This window comes from Podarcis muralis, chromosome 2, assembly GCF_964188315.1.
Source record: "Podarcis muralis chromosome 2, rPodMur119.hap1.1, whole genome shotgun sequence".
Lineage (NCBI taxonomy): Eukaryota > Metazoa > Chordata > Lepidosauria > Squamata > Lacertidae > Podarcis > Podarcis muralis.
The window spans coordinates 105486174-105509192 of NC_135656.1; the positions used below are offsets into that span (position 1 = coordinate 105486174).

General features: G+C 48.4%; 1 protein-coding gene across 1 annotated transcript in view; it reads right to left on the minus strand.

The window, feature by feature from the left end:
- The window catches only part of PLXNB1 (plexin B1), a 138800-nt gene extending 118380 nt beyond the window's left edge, over positions 1-20420 (minus strand). The window contains exon 1 of the mRNA XM_028719730.2: positions 19884-20420. The gene's annotated coding sequence lies outside the window, so the exon portion shown is untranslated. The remainder of the gene's footprint in view (positions 1-19883) is intronic.
- Between the last annotated feature and the right edge of the window lie 2599 nt (positions 20421-23019).

Here is a 23019-nt window from a genome sequence, read left to right on the forward strand (position 1 = left end):
TTCTTTAGTTGTTGTTTTTATTATGCTCTGTACATCGCCTTGGGCCATAAGCAGGACAGATAGTGACAGCAGCTCTGCACTGGCCATGTGGCCCTTGGAAGATCATCTGCTGTCACAGGTATCCCTCCTGCCCTTAGTTTTTTACACTAAATGCAGCAGCTGCAGACCTTGCTGCTAGAATAGCTCTACAATCAGTGGGTGAGGCAGGTGTTTCCATTTGTGTTGGCCCATTTTATGCATTAAGGCTTCCTTCCAGCCTCGGAAGTGCCCGGCGTATACCTCTCAAGTCGCACTCAAGCGAAACCCCACCTGACAGCCCGAGCTGACAAGGCGCCAGCTCCTCCGGTTGGAAATCAAGAGGCGTCAGGAGCTAAAACAATGCAGGGACAGTTTTGAGAACAGAAATGCCTTGCATGGTGAAGGGCCCTTAGGAAGCCAAAGGAAATGCCATTTCTGAGGTGAGACATTACAGCTTCGGGCCGCCTCCGGACGTCACAATAAAACATATCTGAAGAAGTGTGCGTGCACACGAAAGCTCATACCAATAACTAACTTAGTTGGTCTCTAAGGTGGTGGCGCTGTGGGTAAAAGCCTCAGCGCCTAGGGCTTGCCGATCGAAAGGTCGGTGGTTCGAATCCCCGCGGCGGGGTGCGCTCCCGTTGCTCGGTCCCAGCGCTTGCCAACCTAGCAGTTCGAAAGCACCCCCGGGTGCAAGTAGATAAATAGGGACCGCTTACCAGCGGGAAGGTAAACGGCGTTTCCGTGTGCGGCTCTGGCTCGCCAGATGCAGCTTTGTCACGCTGGCCACGTGACCCGGAAGTGTCTGCGGACAGCGCTGGCCCCCGGCCTCTTGAGTGAGATGGGCGCACAACCCTAGAGTCTGTCAAGACTGGCCCGTACGGGCAGGGGTACCTTTACCTTTTAAGGTGCTACTGGAAGGAATTTTTTCATTTTGTTTCGACTACGGCAGACCGACACGGCTACCTATCTGTAACTAGAACAATAAAACATGTTTTTTTCTTCTTGCAGGGTTTGGGGAACCTTTTTCCTGGGGGACCTTCTGGGGTCTGGATGTAGTGATGGGTAGGGCCACAGGCAAAAGCGGAAAGAGGGATGGGTGCGACTTTTACCTCGCAGGAGGCTACATTCCAGCCACACCAAAGTCAGAGGTTTCTACATGCACACATTTCCATCAATCCAAGCAAGCAAAAGGGTGTTCGCAACATTCAAGGACATGTCCCAACCCAGGAAAAAGTACAAAAGGAGGGCATGATGCAGGGGTGTGGCCTATGGAGAGTCTGATAAGAGAGGCCTAGACTGGGGCGCAGGTCTGAGGTTCCCCACTGTTGGGCTATTTTAGTGGGAATGAGCCTGTGCATGTTTCAGGCCCACACAATACCCGCTCTCCTCTCCCTGCATGGCCATGAGTTCAGAAGCTTTCACTACCATTTTAGATAACTACAGATTAGTTACAGTGGTACCTCGGGTTACATACGCTTCAGGTTACATATGCTTCAGGTTACAGACTCCGCTAACCTAGAAATAGTACCTCGGGTTAAGAACTTTGCTTCAGGATGAGAACAGAAATCGTGTTCCGCCGGCGGCGCAGCAGCCCCCATTAGCTAAAGTGGTGCTTCAGGTTAAGAACAGTTTCAGGTTAAGAACGGACCTCCGGAACGAATTAAGTACTTAACCCGAGGTACCACTGTAATTAGGGGTGCTAGGGGAGAGGTATTATTATTAATTGAATTTATATACCGCCCTATACCCGGGGGTCTCAAGGTGGTTCACAGAATAAAATCAAGATATAAAACCACAAAATACAAAATAAAAATACAACTTTTTTTTTAAAAAGGTACAGATCATTTGAGCACATCAACAACAAATCTTTATTACGGTCATAGACCAGCATAAGGAGGGAAGGGTGCAATCGTTTAAAATTATTTAAAATCTAAACAAAAAACACATTTTGTTTTGTTTTGGTTTTTTTAAAAAACTAAAAGGAGTTAAAACAGAGTATTAACCATAAGAATCCAAAAGAAGCTAAGAAAGTCTAAAAGTACGGTTAGAAACATCAGACAAGAGTGAAAGAGCGCAAAAGGCTAGTACAGTGGTACCTCTGGTTACGTGCTTAATTCATTCCAGAGGTCCGTTCTTAACCTGAAACTGTTCTTAACCTGAAGCACCACTTTAGCTAATGGGGCCTCCTGCTGCTGCTGCGCCGCCGGAGCACGATTTCTGTTCTCATCCTGAAGCAAAGTTCTTAACCCGAGGTACTATTTCTGGGTTAGCAGAGTCTGTAACCTGAAGCGTATGTAACTCGAGGTACCACAGCTATCAGACTACAGAGCACTCAAATCCGAGAGCTCATTATCGAGCACATCATCATTCCTAACACTACTTTCAGAAATACAGAAGTGGTCAAACATTAGTAAAATGTAACAATGAACCCAAAGCGTACATTGATTTTTCACTACTCTATCTAGGCTTCTAACTTTATTGACTCAAGTACCGAAGATGCTCCTTTATATTCTTCAGCTTCTTCCAACTCTTTTCCATTTTCTAATAGCTGGGCAAGATCTGCACGTGCAGCTTCTAATCTGCGTTGGCAATCAGGAACCATCATTCGAAATTCTTGCAAGATCTCAATCTGTTTTTTAATTGCATAATTTTCAGAAACTTCAGCTTTCATTTTCTCAAATCTTCTCTTCTTGCCGTTTTGCTTCTTTTTCATACATAACCTTTTCTTTTGCCAAGTGCTTCACTAAGTCCGTTTAGTACCTCTGGTGGGAGACACATTGTGCTCCTTCTGGGGTAGTTTTCTCACCTTTTGTCCACACCTTGCCCCTCAGCTTTCACCTGTGGCTCCTAGAGCGACAGCGGCCGCGCCCCAGGAATGGCTTCGACCGGTGAGGGTAGCCAATGGGTATCAAACCCTCAATGAATGAACTTCCCCTGTATGCAAAGACAGGCACCGGTGGATTAAGCGGATGAGACTGTGATAGGAATTTTGAGGTCTAGATATATGGTAATGTTCATAACTGCACGTACATAGGAAAAGGGCATATTTTTATTTACAACAAGACCAATTGTGGGTCCAATGGTCAAGAAGGTGTTTTCTGCATATACTGCAGAGGGAAGTAAGGGGCAGGTGGGGCTTGCCAACCTGAGAAGGTAGCCCATCTAGAAAAAGGAAAACTCTTATCCTATGCTGCCTTGAGGGAGATCTTTGGGAGGAGAAAAGGCTAAGGAGTAAACTCTACATGAATCCAGAATGGAGTCTCCAAGATGGTTGGAGGACACTTTAGATGCCTCCTTCCAGCAACTCCTGCAGCCAAGCTGGCGTCAAACACATTGCTCTGCTTGGACCACATTAGCAAGGCCGAGAGAGGTGTGGGTGTCTTGCCATCTGGGCATCCCAGGATCTCCAGACACACTGCCCAGGCTTTAGCTCCAGGGAGGTCACTTTGATGCTGCTAACACAGAGGTCTAACTTCACCTCCAGAGTCGTACTCCATTGTCTCTCGAGACAGATGGATGCCAACAGCAGTTTAGTACCCCAAACCACGATTAATCATAACTGGAGTTGGTTGAATCGAGCAATCTTTATACAGTGGTACCTCTGGTTGCGAAAGGGATCCGTTCTGGAGGCCCGATCACAACATGAAAGGAACGCACCCCGCAGTGGTGTGTCTGCGCACACGTGGGTTGCGATTCGCCGCTTCTACGCATGCGTGTGAAGTCATTTTGCACATCTGCGCATGCGCGAGCGGCGAAACCCGGAAGTAACCCTTTCCGGGTCGCCACGGGACGTAACCTGAAAGAACGTAACATGAAGTGGACATAACATGAGGTATGACTGTACAGTGGTACCTCGGGTTACAGACGCTTCAGGTAACAGACTCTGCTAACCCAGAAATAGTACCTCGGGTTAAGAATTTTACTTCAGGATGAGAACAGAAATTGTGCGGCGGCAGCAGGAGGCCCCATTAGCTAAAGTGGTGCTTCAGGTTAAGAACAGTTTCAGGTTAAGAACGGACCTCTAGAACAAATTAAGTTCTTAACCTGAGGTACCACTGTAACCCATAGTCTAAAGCTGGCTCGTGTACAACAAAGCATACTTCAGATTAACCATAGCGTAGGGTTTGGGCAGCACAGTGAGCGGTGATTTATGTGAAAAGGATAGGAAGGCTTCCAATGTTCCCTTTGCAGTGGAGAGGGGAGTCGCCAGTCAAAGGCTCACATAGGTTTGTTCCCATCACAACCCTGCCCTCATGCAGATTACGACCGAACACAGCCAACTGAAGCTAAGCGTGGGCGGGTCCACCGTCCCTCAGACCATGTGGTGGGTGGGCTGGACTATATATTTGGGGGGGGGGGGATGAATGAATTCCTACGCCCCACAAATAACCCAAAGATATATTTTAAATAAAAGCACACATTCTACTCATGTAAAAACACCAGGTAGGCCCCACAAATAACCCAGAGATGCATTTTAAATAAAAGGACACATTCTACTCATGTAAAAATACGCTGATTCCCGGACCGTCTGCGGGCTGGATTGAGAAGGCGATTGGGCTGCATCCAGCCCCCAGACCTTAGGTAGCCTACCCCTGGTCTAGAGCAGGGCTTATACAGGATGTCTAGGGTTCAAAAACCCTGCTCAGCTAGCAAGCTAACTAGGCATAGCCTATATTGCAGGGTTACCGTGAGGCCAAACAAGGCAGGGAAGAACTATGCATGCTACCACAAACTCCTTGGAGGAAGGGTGGGTAATATATGGCATAAATGTTTTTTAAAAAGGCCAAATTCACCATCTACTAGTGGTTACGAAATTGCACTACTACTACTACTACTAGCAGCAGATAACTATGACTGATTAGAGACTGATTGCCCAATTTCAGAAACCCTGGAGTATGGGTTTGGTTTTTTTTAATCTACTTGGTTACACTTACATTTTACGGCACTTCAGTAAGCTCACAGAAGCTTACCTGGGGCTCTCCGCTGCCATCTCCCATCCGGGTCGAGCTAAAACTTGCTCAGCTTTAACAAGGTAGCAGCATCAGTACCCTCAAACCATTATCCTGCTTCAGCTTTTCTCCTCCAGGCCCCCAAGGCACCAATTTCCCGCATGATGCATCCTGCGTTATTTTGCTTTCCGCCCCAGCAACCTCTCCTCTCACATTAACATGGGTGCATGTGCCAAAGCGACTAGGCCGTAGCTGTAAATGCCTCCAATTGCCGGAATCAGATGACGAACCGGTGCTCCTGGCAGGTGGGGAAACTATGTTCTGTGTCCTCTTCCCCTCCTCATGAGCATACCGTATTTTTCGCTCTATAAGACGCACTTTTTGCCTCCTAAAAAGTAAGGGGAAATGTGTGTGTGTCGTATGGAGCGAATGCAGGCTGCGCGGCTATCCCAGGAGCCAGAACAGCAAGAGGGATCGCTGCGCAGCTCTCCCTCTTGCTGTTCTAGCTTCTGGCTTAGCCCCTCTGTCCCTTCCCCCACCTCCTGGAAAAGCCCCCAAGAGCCTTGCTCCCTTTCACGAGTCGCATGGAGCGTGTGTGTGGCTCTTGCGGGCTTTTCCCCGAGGAGGGAGAAGGGCAGCCTTCCATGCACTCCACGTGGCTCGTGAAGAAGCACTGAGCAGAGCCTGGGATGCATACAGACTCTGCTCAGCGCTCCCTTTAAAGAATACTTTTTTTCTTGCATTCACCCTCTAAAAACTAGGTGCGTCTTATGGTCAGGTGCGTCTTATGGGGCGAAAAATACGGTAATTTCTGCCTGCTGTTGAGCGTGGGGCACAGAAGCGGTAAGTGTTCTATTTGGCTTTAAAGGAAAATGAAATGTGGGCACACAAGCACGTTCCACGAAGACAGTTCGGATTAAGGCCACACTCATGCCATACATTTGAAGCGGCTTTTAAAAAGTCGTGGCTTCAGTTCAGCTGCAGTTTGTTAAGGGTGCTTGGAGTTCTCAGGAGACCCCTCACAGAGCTACAATTCCCAGAGTGACTGAACCGTCAATTCCTCTTCACAGGGAACTCTGGGAATTGTAGTTCTGCCAGGGGAATAAGAGGCTTCCTATCAACAATCAGCACACGAAACAAACTACACTTCCCAGAATTCTCTGGAAGAAGCCATGATTGCTTAAAGTGGTATCACAGCGCTTTAAATGTTTGCTGTGAATGTGGCCTTAGGGAAGACAGTACTACCAAGGTCTCTTAGTTAAAGTGTGAACAGGGAGGTTCGTCTGACACCTTCCTTTCATATCTTTAGGCACCAGGCAAAAAACCCCTGTTCCTCTGCTACCAGGCCTTTGGCTGATTAATATTCTACAGCCTTTTAAATGTGTTTGTGGCAGAGGGGGTTATTGCTTTGCTGATTCTGTTTTAACTACAGTGGTACCTCGGTTCTCAAACGTAATCCATTCAGGAAGACCGTTCGACTTCCAAAACGTTCAAAAACCAAGGCTGGCTGCAAGTTCAATTGGAAAAATTGAAATACACGCAGCAGAAGCCGTTCAACTTCTGAGGCGCGTTTGAAAACGGAAGCAATTACTTCCAGGTTTGCGGCGTTCGAAAACCGAAACGCTTCCGAGACACTAAAAAATGAGGCACCACTGTATTTATTTGTGCTTTTATTGGACCAGAGCTCCCATCAACCCCAGCCACTATGGCCAATGGTCAAGGAGGATGGGAGTTGTAGTCCAACAACATTTGGAGGACCACAGGTTCCCCATCCCTGGAGCACCAGAGGCTGAGAGGAAACTACAGGGGGTTTCAGGCTGGCTACTATCAGAGGCAGAGTGCTGGGTTTGATGGCCCAATGCAACAAGTATGAGGGATCTTCCTCAGGAGTCTTTCCAAGGCCCAAGCCTTTCGCAGAAGCAACTTAAGGCACTTCGAGGGGGCTGCCCTTTGGTGTCGAGGGCAGCTTTTAGCACTGCATTTTAAAATCTGTTTTATTGCATTTTAAGGTGCTGGTTTTACGTCTTTCAAAATATATATTCACCCACCGGAGCCTGAGGAAACGGGCAGGTTTACAAGAAAACACTTGTGAATCACTTGAGCCTCTTTGAAGACTACTTGGAAACTACAACTGCTTCAGAACAGCAGCCAGGTTGTTAACTGGGTCCTGCCATTCTGAACATTTTTCAACGGTGTTAAAAGTTCTTGACTGGCTTCCAGTTTGTTTTCTAGTCACAATTCAAAGAGCTTATTTTGAGCTGCTGTATGTATAATGGCACAAGAGGAAGGAATTAGCACGCCTGAGGAACCCCAAGCTTCACAAAAGGAAAGGGGCAAAAGCGGGGGAATGGAATGGAGTGTCCTGCAAAAGGGCATGGCTGGCTTAAACAGGGGAACTCCATGCTGCATTTTGCTGCAGGTCTCACTGATGAAGCTCTAAATGACCTGGGATCATAATATCCAAATTGCTGAGGTCTTCTGGTAGACTGCTTTTGGTGCCCATGAGGTTCAGCTGGCCCTTACCCAGATTCCAAACAACAACAATAATAATAATAAATTTTATTTCTATCCCGCCCTCCCCAGCCGAAGCTGGGCTCAGGGCGGCTAACAACAATCAGTGGGATTGTGGGAGGTGGGAATTACTTTTGAGTAAACACACACAGGGGTGTGCTGTATAAGTACTTCACTTTAGCTAGGCTAGCTGAAAAATCTGAGAGCTTTCCCCTCCACAAGACATTTAAAATTGGACTATGAATGCACGTTTTATCTGACCTTGAGTTTGTGTTTTATTCTTTTAATTGTCTCATTAGCAGCACATCTTTCAGCTCTGGCATGAAAGACACCTTGAACTTTTCAAGTCATAGAATTCTAAGTACACAAGCCCATCAAGGAAAGAAGAGTTGGCGGAACATTTGTAAATCTGTGTCTTGTTACCAAGTGTGCGCTGTGGGTTAGGATCATCATCATCATCATCATTATTATTACATTTGTTACTCACCCTTGACCATAAGGTACCAGGGTGGATTATATATATATAAAAATGCAATACAACACAATAAAACAAATAAAATAACCCTACCCCAAAACACCATACGGTATACATGTCAAATAAGGTCCTTTTTAAAGGCTACATCAACTCCAAGTTGAAGAAAACATAGCTTTTTTGTAGTGCATACTCATGAAAATCGTTGATGAGAGGTATTTGACTTTGCTAACTCCTGAGAGGAACCGGAGCCCCAGGGGAAGGCATTTGTAACAGTAAGTATGGAGCTCTGAAGCAAAATCTGCCATAGTAAAAGGGTGGCGTTTGAAGCGGGAACAGGAATGTGTCAGAGTCGAGGAGAGAACAGTTGTCCCAGTATAGGGCCAGCCCTATCATTATGCAGACTGAGGCAGATGCCTAAGGGGGAGAAATTGGGTTGTCATTAAAAGAAGCACAAATTTATTATTGCCATAAAGAGGTAGAGAGGCACTTGTGGGATTGTGCCGCAAAAAAAAAGGGGGGGGACAACTTGATGGGCCTTTGGCACTAATAATAATAATAATAATAAATTTTATTTATATCCCGCCCTCCCCAGCCGAAGCCGGGCTCAGGGCGGCTAACACTAGGCACCATGACACGAGAGAAAAGGGGAGGGCACTATGATGAGGGAGCACCATTTGCTCCTCTACCTCAGGCATCAAAATGTCTTGGACCAGCCCTGACACTGTGACTGCTTTGTCTGAAACTTCCTTAATAAAATATATCACAGTAAATTGGAAATTGTTGCTTTTGGTTACAGTAACAGCGTGACATGAAACACCATCTCTAGTTAAGGAGCAGGGCTGAGGAACAATGGCCAATAGCGGGGGGTTATGGGACTTGTAGTCCAACATCACAGAAGACCAAAGTAGGGCCGTCTTAATCTTATGTGGCACCGGGGTGCAAAAATCTGCCCGGCGGCCCCCCCCCCGCAGATTGCCCAGAGTTGTCGACATTTTTTAGGGGGGGAACCCCAAAGTTGTTTAGCTTTTTTAAGGAAAGGTTCCCCAGAGTTGTCGACCTTTTTTTAGGGAGCTGACACCACGCTTATCTCAGCTCAGGAAAAGAAAACAGGAAACATAAGGAGCCTAGCACACAACAAACCAGCCCAAGGCGTCAGTGTCGGTGACTGAGCAAAGCCGGGCGCCTCATGGCATAACCAGCATGTGCTGGATGAGCCTCTCCACAGACCTACGCCAATCCCAGGCACACAGAAGGGCAGAGCCAGCCGGCCGCCTCAGCACCTTGCTGGCTTGCTCGCCCCCGAACTCATGGCGCAGAGCCGACCACAGCAGAAGAGCCAGCCATGGCGCTCCAACCGACGGACGGGGTCTTCCCCAGACTCCAATTCTCGGGCTCCGGACTCTCAGCCTGGCACCCCTGAGAGCCTGGCACCCGGGTGCCCCACACCCCTGGCACCTATGGTTAAGATGACTCTGGACCAAAGGTTAGCCACCCCCAAGGCTCCCGGATAGCAGTACTACTCTGGAAGGCCCAAAGGAAACATCATATGCTCATTGTTGTTCAATGCAGACTTAACATTACAAACTTAAACCACCGTTAAAGTCTTATTGTTATTCCTTGCCAAAAGGAAGTTGGGGAAATGCGAGGATTTGTGAGGGACAATACAGTGGTACCTCTGGTAACAAACTTAATTTGTTCCGGAGGTCCATTCTTAACCTGAAACCGTTCTTAACCTGAGGTACCACTTTAGCTAATGGGGTCTTCTGCTGCCGCCGCCGCCGCGTAATTTCTGTTCTCCTCCTGAAGCAAAGTTCTTAACCCGAGGTACTACTTCCAGGTTAGCGGAGTTTGTAACCCAAGGTGTTTGTAACCCGAGGTGCTTGTAACCCGAGGTACCACTGTAAGTCTCTCCCATATCAGTCTCTACAACCACAGAATGCGCTGGAAACCCTCCAATGGTTTGACTTCCCCATCAAAGACACACTCATCCATTGTCTTCTGAGACAGACAGATGCCAACAAGTTGGACTAGGTATAAGGTAGCTTCCTAAGATAATAAATAACCTTTTATGCCATCTTCATTTGCCTTTTCAGTCTAGTTCCTACCTGCCCCCACACAGGGGCTAACTAAACCTTCCATCCATCTTTCCAACCTGGACTTTCTGTGCTCCATCTTTCTCCTAGTCTGGCTCCAGAATATGGCACCCCGGGCATTGTTAGAGAACTAAGAGAGGGAAAGAAGGAGGGACTCTGGCCGGAGCCAAAATGAGCAGCAGAAAGGAGCCTGCAAAGATTTCCATGCCAGCACATTCTCCCAGGAGATTAACAGTGTGCTATGGGTAAAAGGGGAGGGCGATCTTTAACAAAGCTGTTTCCCAAATGAGATTTTACAAAACTACAACAGATGTAGAGGGAAGGAAGAGGGGGACTGGTAAATTATTAACCTGTTTGGCTAATCTGCAGATGGAGAGAGAGAGAGAGTGCGTTCGTTTGTGCAGCAGCGAGAACAATTTAATACAGATTTCTCGCAAAACACAAAACTAATTTTACTGATCAAGTCCACGCTGACAACAAGGAATTGCTGCAAATGCAGATAACACACCTTCATCATAAAGTCATCAGGGAGACCCTTGCAAGCATTTGGTAGCTGAGAAAGAGGAGACATTCCCAGATCTCCTGCATGCATTATCTGTACTGGAGATCAAATATAAAGTATTTGGCTTCTTTGACACACTTCCTTCACCTGGAACGAGCAGCTCCCACAAACACCTTACTGTGATTCATTTTGTCACTAGTGCCAGGAGCTTGTGGCTGATGTAGAAAAATGAGAGGGAACCACAGCAGAGGCTTAAGGAGATAAAGGATGATAGCTACGGGATAAGAGTGATGAATTTAGCAAAGGATATTGCAAACTGTGCAACAGAACGCCTCCCATCACGTCTCTGGCTACTGCAGACTGGCAGGTGCTTTCCATCTGCTGCCTTCTGTGATTCCGTTCTTTGTCCTGTGATTGGGGCATATCAGAAACTTAGGTAAAGGTAAAGGGACCCCTGACCGTTCGGTCCAGTCGCGGACGATGCTGGGGTTGCGGCACTCATCTCGCTTTACTGGCCAAGGGAGCCGGCGTACAGCTTCCGGGTCGTGTGGCCAGCATGACTAAGCCGCTTCTGGAGAACCAGAGCAGCGCACGGAAACACTGTTTACCTTCCCACCGGAGCGGTACCTATTTATCTACTTGCACCTTGATGTGCTTTTGAACTGCTAGGTGGGAAGGAGCTGGGACTGAAGAATGGTAGCTCACCCCTTTGCGGGGATTCGAACCGCCAACCTTCTGATCGGAAAGCCCTAGGCTCCTTGGTTTAGCGTCCCTATCAGAAACTTAAGCAAGCCTTAATCTCTGCACGTGCAAGTACTTCTTTGCTTGCCACTGGAAAACCTCCACCCTCAGTGTGAGGATTGTTGGCATATTTGAATGTCATACCAATGGCATTCAATCAGAAACATTGCTGGCTGTCAGAGAGATATTTCGGCCATAATGAGATCATCTTGTGAGTTTCAGGTGGGAGATGAACAGAAGTCCCATTGTCAGTCTTTCCCAAAAAGCACCAGAATGAACAAGGGAACCTGTCAGTGTCAGATGCTTGGTCCGTCTAGATTGTTTTTGTCCACACTGATTGGCAGTGGCTCTCCAGGGTCTCAGACACTCGTCTTCCCCAGGGAAGGTATGTGAAGCTTCTCCCCAAGATATCACAGTATTGTGGACTTTTCATAGAATTGGAAGAGACCACGAGGGTCATTTAGTCCAACCCCCTGCAATGCAGGAATCTGTTCCCCAACATGGGGCTTGAACTCACAACCCTGAGATTAAGAGTCTCATGCTCTACTGCCTGAGCTATCCCAGAGTATCAGTTCGGAGCACACCCTAACTATTTTAATGCGCCCATGAATTAAAGGTAAAGGTAAAGGTACCCCTAACTTTAGTTCCAGGCGCAGACGACTCTGGGGTTGTGCACTCATCTCGATCTATAGGCCGAGGGAGCCTGCATTTGTCTGCAGACAGCTTCCAGGTCATGTGGCCAGCATGACTAAGCCACTGCTGGCAAACCAGAGCAGTGCACGGAAACACCGTTTACCTTCCCACTGGAGCAGTACCTATTTATCTACTTGCACTTTGACGTGCTTTCAAACTGCTAGGTTGTCAGGAGGAGGGACCGAGCAACGGGAGCTCACCCCGTCGTGGGGATTCAAACCGCCAACCTTCTGATCGGCAAGCCCTAGGCTCTGTGGTTTAGACCACCGCGCCACCCGCATCCCCCTCCCATGAATTAGTCATGGCCAAAATGGCCCATTCATGGGCTGAGGAGGGCTTTCCCTCGCCTCGCCCATTTCAGACAATAAATAAATAAACACCCCCACCTCACTGCCTGCTTTTTTATGAGTGAACAAGGCACACAGGTAAGCAAAGTACAAGTGAGTGCCCCATCACATTTGCCTCAACGCTCCGTCGAGGTCTAACTTCCTCAATGGTGTTTCTAAACTTTCCGCTTTCCCCTCTACAGTGGTACCTCAAGTTAAGTACTTAATTCGTTCTGGAGGTCCGTTCTTAACCTGAAACTGTTCTTAACCTGAAGCACCACTTTAGCTAATGGGGCCTCCCGCTGCTGCCGTGCTGCTGGAACACAATTTGTGTTCTCATCCTGAAGCAAAGTTCTTAACCCGAGGTAATATTTCTGGGTTAGCAGAGTCTGTAACCTGAAGCCTATGTAACCTGAAGCGTATGTAACCCGAGGTACCACTGTACTTAGACCAGTGGTTCTCAAACTTTTTTTTCCTCTGGGCCACACTTTCAGAACAAAAATTTGCTCACTGAATTTGTTACTGATAAGAAATACATTGGAAAACAGACAGAAGCAACTCCTAGCCGTGCTTGATTTACAACACAGAACACAACTACGTTGTATTATTATCATGGGACACCCAGAAAAGTATAAAACAACACAGCTACATGAGAACATGAATCATTCCCAAAATATAGTTATAAACGAGCCTCTTAAATGTGAAGCATGTATACAAACTCCATGAGAGGTGTGCGCTTGCTCTTGCCCGGTAATCTCATTTATGTGAGGTCTAATTTGAGACAAACTCTCATCTTCTCACACAAAGAAGGCTTTCTCTTTTCTGATCCTTTGTATTTGTTGAAAATTCCTTTTCACAACAATATGTTGTCCAAAACCATAGCAGAATAGCCAACATTCTTGAAGAGAGGCATGGATACATGTTTCTGGTTGTATATCCCCCCCCAAAAAAAATTTATTTTGATACTATGCTATGCTGTACTCTATTACAATGCACTGACATGTTTAAATGTTTCTTTAATTGTCCATGAATCTTTCCGCAACACTTGCCACACCCTTTGAGAACCACTGCAAACCTTCCCACACAAACTTGCCACGTGCTTTACTTTTCTGCAAGGCCATTTGTACACCTTGAAAGCAACGCAGAACTTTTAACAATACAAATAGCTGCTGCAAGTACCTGCCGTGTGTCTGGGTAGCCTGCGGCCTATTTTACAAATGTTGAGAGGATCCAACGCATTCAAGGCCACCCAACGACGCAAAGGGAAACTGGCCTGGGTTTCCTGCAGAAGGTGAAAGTTCTCCGGCAAAAACAAGGCTTTGCTGCTTCCAGTGCCAGGGCTCCAGAAGTGCCATGAATCTTTAATGCCCATGCTTTTTTAAAAAAGATGTTATATAATTTTCTTTTTAGGATGACAACCAGAGATGTCGGCCTTAAATGCACACGCCAATACCTCCAGTCTCTCAGCTACCCTTTTTCTCCAAGTATCCCAAAACGTTTAAATTAAGACCCCTGCAGCACCTTAAAGAGGAACAAATTTACGGAGGAATAAACCTTTGTGGGTGGTGCTGTGGGTTAAACCACAGAGCCTAGGACTTGCCGATCAGAAGGTTGGCAGTTTGAATCCCCGCGACGGGGTGAGCTCCCGTTGCTCAGTCCCTGCTCCTGCCAACCTAGCAGTTCGAAAGCACGTCAAAGTGCAAGTAGATAAATAGGTACCGCTCCGGTGGGAAGGTAAACGGCGTTTCCATGCGCTGCTCTGGTTCGCCAGAAGCGGCTTAGTCATGCTGGCTACATGACCCGGAAGCTCCCTCGGACAATAAAGCGAGATGAGTCCCACAACCCCAGAGTCAGCCACGACTGGACCTAATGGTCAGGGGTCCCTTTACCTTTAAACCTTTGTGGATTCATGTGCTAGTAAACCACCCATGTGGGCTCATCATGCATGTGTCTTCCTGCTTTCACCTTTTTAACCTCAACTTTGGAAACAATTCTCTCTACTATGGATGCATTGTATACCACACACCTCACGACCCTCCTGTTGTCGCTGGACTCCCAACTCCCATCAGCCCCAGTCAGCATGGCCAATGGTCAGGCATGATGAGAATTGTAGTCCAGCAACATGCACAGGCCCCTCTCAGCATGTCAGTAAGAACAGGTTGACAGTGGAACCAACAGAGGGGAAAGCGTTCTCCCTTGCTGGAAATCTTCAAACGGATGCTGAACCATCTTGTGCTCAAAAGTTTTGCACTGGCTGCCCATACGTTACTGGGCCAGGTTCAAGGTTCCTGGGTCAATTTACAAGGCTCTTAAGAATTTGGGCCAGGGATACCTCAAGGACTGCCTGATCCTTTATATCCCTGCCCTGGTCACTGAGGTCTTCAAGGGAGTAACACTGTTAACGGTCCCCCATTGCTTGGATGCACTGAGTCACGCTCTCAGTATTGTGGGCCCAATTTTACGGAACTCTTTCCAGCTGAGGTCAGACAGGTTCCCTCCCTACTGACCTTCCAGTGCCATTATTATTATTATTATTATTATTATTATTATTATTATTATTATTCCAGCAAGCGTTTTAACTGATTGTTTTATTTTATTTTTGTATTGTGTCTTTGTAAACTGCTACTGTAGTTAAGTGGCGTATGAATTGTTTAAATAAATGAATAAATCGCAAGCACGCATAAGCCAACAATTGGGTGTTCCCTGATCACACTACAGAGTAAAAGGTAAAAGGACCCCGGATGGTTAAGTCCAGTCAAAGGCTCTCATCTCGCTTTTCAGGCTGAGGGAGGCGGCGTTTGTCCACAGATAGCTTTCTGGTCATGTGGCCAGCATGACTAAACCGCTTCTAGCGCAACGGGACACTGTGATGGATAATAATAATAATAATTTACTATTTATACCCCGCCCATCTGGCTGGGTTATCCCAGCCACTCTGGGTGGCTCCAAACAGAATTAAAAGCACAATAAAACACCAAACATTAAAAACCTCCCTAAACAGGGCTGCCTTCAGATGTCTTCTAAAAGTCAGACAGTTGTTTATTTCCTTGACATCTGATGGGAGGGCGTTCCACGGGGTGGGCGCCACTACCGAGAAGGCCCTCAGTGCACGGAAATGCTGTTTACCTTCCCGCCATAGTGGTACCTATTTATCTACTTGCACTGGCATGCTTTCAAACTGCTAGGTTGGCAGGAGCTGGGATAGAGCAACAGGAGCTCAGCCCGCCGCAGGGATTCGAACCGCCAACTTCCACCGATCAGCAAGCCCAAGAGGCTCAGTGGTTTAGACCACAGCGTCACAGTGAAGGACTGTTGAGAAGCTGGACAGATGGAGGCATGGGGCATCCATAACCTTCAATGTCCATGCTGCACATCAGATTATGAGGGCTCTTGCTTAGAAAAACCTGGTCTTACGGACGCCTTGTTCCTTGCTGCAAGAGACTAACATGGCAACCCTCTGCGACTGCAAACATACGCTGGGAGACCACAGCACCAAATATAGTCTTCCAAAGCATTCATTTGTACACATGGTTATATTGGGGCTCTCTTCTTCTCACACCCACGCACCCGGTGACTTAGCCTCTGCTGAACGAATGAAACGAGATCTCGGCACCACCCACTTGACCCCAGTAAATCAAAGAGCCGGCAGCCAGCAGCAGAGTTGCCAGATGTCCTTCATTTAAAGGAATGTCCCTTCCTCTCCCCCAAGTCAACCCGGCACAGCGTCCCATGGAAGTGGTCCATTATTTCTGGACTTTTGACCCAGCAGCGTTGTCAGCTTGATTGGAAATGCAGCTAAGTGGCTTGGGGCGCAGATGCCCCCAAGGCCCGCAACAGACGATGGGGCGACAATAGGATTTGGCCTAAAAGAAAAGGCGGTGGCTTAACAAAGCACCAAGCCCAGCCTCTGCCTGGAGGAGAGGGAGCGAGGGCCTCCCCCCTCCTCCCCAAATCTTCAGGGACTCTTCCCATCTCTCTCCAGCGCAGGGGGTGACATCTGCTGGCAAACGGTCACACCACAATGTGCTACATTTGCTCCTCTGCAGGCAGCGCAAGGTGATGAAAGTGGCCGTCTGCCACAGCTGTTAGCGAAAAAGAGTCTTGATGCTCCCCCTCCTCTCTTTCTGATTTGCATCTGACACACTTGCAAAGGAAATCTCCTGGCAACCCACCCACAGTGCAGGCTCCGGCTAATAACGCTGTCCTTCCCAAAGCACGAATTCCCTCTCTCAGGGTCAGCCGCAGCAAAGTTTGGCAACTTTTCCAAAGAAAGGCAATGATTTTGTACTATGAGTCCACAGCTAGTAATATTTATTGTCAGGATAGATGCCCAAGTCTACATTGCTACAGGAGGAGGAGTGGGCCTTTTGGGGAAGAATTGGTGTTTTTTTAAAAAGGGGGAGGGTCTCACATCTCAGGTTTTCTGTACTACAGTGGTACCTCTGGTTACGTGCTTAATTCGTTCCGGAGGTCCGTTCTTAACCTGAAACTGTTCTTTACCTGAAGCACCACTTTAGCTAATGGGGCCTCCCGCTGCCGCTGCGCTGCCGGAGCATGATTTCTGTTCTCATCCTGAAGCAAAGTTCTTAACCTGAGGTACTATTTCTAGGTTAGCAGAGTCTCTAACCTGAAGCGTATGTAACCTGAGGTACCACTGTATTCAGTAGCTAGAGGGCCTGTGGGAAAGGCAGAATACCACTAGCTGTTCTCACTAACTCTCCCAGCAAGAGGATACTTGGTTTTCTTAACCCCCCCCCCCACCCTGAAAACAAGCCCAGTTATTCCAAACTGAATGGAAAGCGTTCCTGAATGAAATGTCGTATTGGCAGATTACATACCCACTGGGTGCGCTAATGGTAATTATGACTCCTTTACAGGGAAATCCCAACCACGTCTAGCCCAGAAGTTCTGCTGGATTCAGATGGGAGGAAGGGCTGTTGCTGAGTGGCAGAGCATCTGCCCTGTCAGCAGCAAGTCCCAGGTTCAGCCTCCAGGAAGTCGCAGGTTCAATCCCCAGAGTGGGATTGTCCAGTGTCCGAAATGCTGGAGAGCTGCTGCCATTTGTTGTGGACAACACTGAGCTAAACTGGCCACTGGACTGACTCAGCAGAAGGCAGATTCCTATGTTCCAATGGGGTTTACTCCCAGGTTAAGTGGCGCTTGGATTGCAGCCTCAACTGTGACCCAGCGGAGGTCAGGGAAAAGTAGGACCCCGCCTGCTTTTGCCACTTTCTGATTCTTTTTTTAAAAAAATAATATTTTTATTGGGTTTTCTGCAAGCGTAACAAACATCGCAAATAAACAAAAGAGAACAAACACTACAACAACAAACTAAAAAAGAAAAAGTCACTTTGTTATTCTGACATCTGATGAATGAGCACAAAGGCTGTGCTCTGTCAGAGGCTGCGTGACGCAGGATTCGAGTTGCTGGGAATCACAGGTGAGCAGTGCTGCTGTGCTCCTGTCCTGCTTGGAGGTTTTCCACAGGCATCTGGCTGGCCACTGTGAGAACAGGATGCTGGACTAGGTGTGCCACACTGGCCTGAATCAACAGGGCTCGTCTTGTGATCTTATGGTTTGAGCTTTGCATGGACCAAAGTACACATGATGCTAACACTCAGCTTGGCGCTGCAAGTGCCCTTCCCTTTTTTTAGCCATAAACATCTGTCTCTGGGGGGAACTGATCCAGACTGGGACCACAGCCTGCAGGAAACAGGGGTTTAACCCAAGCCACAATCCTGACCCCCACCCCCCCAAAAAAAAATCCAGAAGGGGAGATCCTGTGTGTGAATTATAAACTCTGTTGATAAATGAATCTGTCTTAAATGAACAACTTCTAGCATACTCGCAAAGCACACACAGGCTTGATTCTGAATTAATTGCCATGTAATAACTACCGTTTGCCCAGGATACTGTACATAAATTTTTTACTACCTCATTAACATGCACTGAGGGGGGGAGAGGGTGAATCATCCCATTCGCCTCTTTGATTGGGGTGAGCACAAAAGGATGGTCAAATGGGGAACTAAACCCAACAATTAAGTGATTTTAAGCAAGTGGTTGGGGGGGTTTTTTACTCAGAAACCGCCAACTCTGCAGACAAAGTTCTTGCAAGCCATCAAATCTGGGCATGCTTAGCCTAAAAGCTGGGAGGTGAGAGTGCAAACTGAGATCTTCTTTACTTGTACTGAACATCTCCGTGAATCTTGTTGCTAGCAGATCACAAGAAGGGTGTGCGTGTGTGTAATAATGTACACAGAGTGGGACACTCCCTGTTCCAAACACAGAGCAAAAATCGCTGGAACCTTTGCAGGGCTATCTTCAGTCTCCCCTTCAACGGGACTTTCCCTCTCTAAAGTCCTTCAGCCTCTCCCCCTAAGCATGCACATGGGCAGAAAAGTACATCAGCTAGTCTGTTCCCCCCCACACTGCGCGCCCCCCAACTCCCCATAATATAGGCAGGTTTCAGAGAGGAGCATGGGGCTCTCCCCGCATCCACCCCACTTCTCCCTCCTTCTGGTAAGCAGGTTTCATGTTTCTTCCTGAGCTCCCAGTGGGACAAACAAGCACCTCCATCTGAACAAAGGAGGCAGAGGGGGGTGGGACCAAGTCCAGCCCTCCAGTGCTCGGAGGGGAAGGGTCTCTGCTGCTGCTGCTGCCACTGCTGGATGGCTCTCCTTCCCCCCCTTCCTCCTCCTCCAGACAAATGGGACAGGGAGATGGGGGCCACTCTAGAGGGCTAGGATGGCTGAAACCGAGAGATTCCCAAGGAACACTGCTGGTCTCTTTGGAGGGAAAAGTCCAGCCAAACCCATCTTCCCTTGGCAAGGCTTAAAAGTGGCAGAAATGCGCCCTTATCCCCCCCCCCCCACACACACTCCTCTTGCTAGGCTGCCGGGGTGGGGCTGCAAGCGAAATGGGGGAAGCGAGCGGGCAGGCAAGAATAAAAGGGTCATTCTGGAAGGCCGGAGGCTCTCCTTGTAAACACACCTCGCTCTCCCGAGGACGCAGCGGCCGGCCAACTCACACACAGACACACACAGATGTGTAGACAAGCGCTCCTCAGTGCCCGGCGAGGGAGGCGATGCCGGCCTCCCACCCCACCCCCCAAACCAGATCGGAGGCCTCCCAAATAAGTTCCGAGGGACCCGGCCAAAGAAGCCGCCCAAAGCCGATGCCCTTTCGCGCGGCGTGGAAAAGTTCCATTCAAAAGCCGCGTGCGCCGCCTCGATTGCGCCGGGGAAGGGAAGGGAAAGGAGGGAAGGGGGAATGAATGGGCGCCGGAGGGGAAAACTTGGTTAGACGAGGTGCAGAAAATGAGAAACGGGGGGGGGGGAGGAGACGGGGGGGAGGGCTCTGCGAGATCCCCCTTTCCACCATTCTCAATGCAAAAAATATTAAGCACACATACCACACAAAAAAACACTTTCCCCTCTTTTCTTTTCTTTTTTGTTGCTGCTGCTTCTCCCAGCCCGGGCAAAAGCCACCAGGTCTTGGAGGGAGCGTGCAAACAAAAGAGAGAACGCAAATTTAGCCGGGGGTGGGTGGGGGAAAAACAAGCGAGCAACTCACCCAAAATGCCATCTCCGGCGAAAGTGCACCGGGGAGGAGGCGGAAGAGAGCAGGGGTGCTGGATCAAGTCGTCTTCTCCCTTCTTGCTCCAGGACAATAATAAGGGACGTGAAAGCAGTTAAGTAGCAGCGCCTCTTCCGCGCACAGCACTCTTAAGCACCAGCTGCAGCCGCCAGGGTCCCCCGTCACCTTCGCGCTGGGTGTGTGTGTGTGTATGTGGGGGGAATTCCAACTCCCGGGATCGTGCCTGTGTCAACAAGCCCCCGCGGTTATCCCTCCTCTTCCTCGGGCGATCGGGCTGCGCGGAAAAGGCACGGCTCCTCCAGGCACGCTACCGTGGGGCGCCCCAAGCGATCCGTCGAGTTTCCTTGCAAGAGAGCGCGGCGCGCACACTCACACGCGCACAAAAACCCGGGAGGGCGACGCGGCTGCTGCTGCTGTGTGCGCAAAAGTAGTTCTGCGGCCGGCCCGCCGCTAAGCAAACAAGGAGGCAAGGCGAGGGAGCCCCTGCTGAGAGCGAGCGGCTACTGCAAAGAAAAAAAGAGGAGAGAGAGTGAATGAAGGGCGGACAAAAGCCAAGCCAAGCCCCCAGAGCTGCTGCTCCTCTCTAACCTCCGCAACTCCGCCTGGAATGGTACACAGCGCTGAACCCAAGTGGGGAGATCCCTTTGGCAACATAAGGCGGACCCAGGAGACCACCGCGCTGCCTGGGACTTTATTAATCCCCGGCCCGTAGAAAGGGGTAAGACAGGAGCGCATGGGGCGCCATGCCTTCGCCCCGCTCTCCAGCCAAGCCAGGCTTAGGAGTTTTGTTCGTAGGCAAGTTTAAGAGGCCCCTTCATGGATCACTGCCTTGCCGTGGCGAAGAGCCATCACCTTGCCAACAAAGGTCCGTATAGTTAAAGCTATGGTTTTCCCAGTAGTGATGTATGAAAGTGAGAGCTGGACCATAAAGAAAGCTGATTGCCGAAGAATTGATGCTTTTGAATTATGGTGCTGGAGGAGACTCTGGAGAGTCCCATGGACTGCAAGAAGATCAAACCTCTCCATTCTGAAGGAAATCCGCCCTGAGTGCTCACTGGAAGGACAGATCCTGAAGCTGAGGCTCCAATACTTTGGCCACCTCATGAGAAGAGAAGACTCTCTGGAAAAGACCCTGATGTTGGGAAAGATGGAGGGCACAAGGAGAAGGGGACAACAGAGGACGAGATGGTTGGACAGTGCTCTCGGAGCTACAAACATGAGTCTGACCAAACTGCGGGAGACAGTGGAAGACAGGAGTGCCTGGCGTGCATTGGTCCATGGGGTCACGAAGAGTCGGACACGACTAAACGAATAAACAACAACAAGTTTAAGAGGAGGCCCGTCGCCACCCAAGATGAGGCCCTCCTCGTTCAATGGATAGCATAAGGGCAGGTGCCCCCCCTCCCCAAATGCCGGGTGCAAATGAGGCAGACTTAACTGGACGCGCAGGCCACTCTCAGTTTACACGGGGTTAAATTCTGGGGAAAGCACCAACATCGCATATAGTCAAAACACATTGGGTTCAATGGCGGGTGGGATTACCAAAGTCTTTCCCCGCCCCCACCCGATGGACAGCTCCTTTCCGCCCCCTTTAAAAAAAATATTGCCAGGCACATAAAGGTGAAGATGTTAAATGTGCATAAGTTGCAGTTACGTGTGTGCCTGTGTATTATTAAACAGGCTTTGAAATGTGGTAAGCCAGCCCAGCTGCATTCTGGGGACCTGGATGTCTGCCCCAAAAAACTGCCCTGGTGGTGCCCACTGTGTGCCACGCTCCCCTCATCCCTTGAATACATACTAGGTTAAGTACAGTGGTACCTCAGGTTACAGACGCTTCAGGTTACAGACTCCGCTAACCCAGAAATAGTACCTCAGGTTAAGAAATTTACCTCAGGATGAGAACAGAAATTGCTCGGCAGCGGCAGGCCCCATTAGCTAAAGTGGTACCTCAGCTTAGGAACAGTTTCAGGTTAAGAACGGACCTCCGGAACGAATTAAGTACTTAACCCGAGGTACCACTGTACATATCAGTGGCCGGCCCAGTCTCCTATGCTAGGTGCTGTGGAGAAACTGAGCACCTCTAAAAATGCATAATGTTGCATATGAATAAAAAGATATGTAGACTTATTAACCACAATCATCTTAGTAACGCTGAGTCAATTATCACCAATTTGCTATTGTAAAAGGTGTGCCCATTTAGCATAATGCTCTAATGATCCCTGGCTGCTGTTATTTGCATCTCGTTGCCATCCACCCCACATTTTACAATTTTCTCCTTCATACGCTTGCCAATTAAGATTTCACTTAATGCGTCTGACGAAGTGGGCTTTGAGTCCACGAAAGTTTAGGCCATAATAAATGGCCTAGTCTTTTAAGGTGCCGCAGGACTCTTTATATATATATATATATTTGCTACCGCCCCCCCACCCAAAATCCATATCATTATGTTGACAGGTGTTGTCATTTTCCATAAAAGGAAAGATGAATCGAAAAAGGAAGAGTGGGCTAGCAAATCGGCAATGCGTGGTTTAATATGTCAAGGCGGCATTCAAAGAAAATGTACCGTGAGCTTTCCTGTGGGAAGTACACAGCTAACATTTTCCACAAAAAGTCTTTGTGTGTGTGTGTGTGTGTGTGTGTGTGTGTGTGTGTGTGTGTGTGTGTGTTGCAAGGGAGTCATGGGCCCACTCTGCCATGCTAAAGTCTTGGGAGATGGTATGAACTGGCACATGGCCTCAACATGTGTTCAAATGTGGAGCCACCCACACCTGTAATCTGAAGAACTACTGTACTAATCAGATACCTACATCACTTTCTTGCGCAGCCATCCCTTATCCCTAAGTTTGAAATGGGTTTTTTTTAAAATAGATTTTATTAAAGCTTAAAATAAGATACAGTGGTACCTCAGGTTACATATGCTTCAGGTTACATACGCTTCAGGTTACAGACTCCGCTAAGCCAGAAATAGTACCTTTTTTAAGAACTTTGCTTCAGGATGAGAACAGAAATCGTGCTCCAGTGGCGCGGCGGCAGCAGCAGGAGGCCCCATTAGCTAAAGTGGTGCTTCAGGTTAAGAACAGTTTCAGGTTAAGAACAGACCTCCGGAATGAAT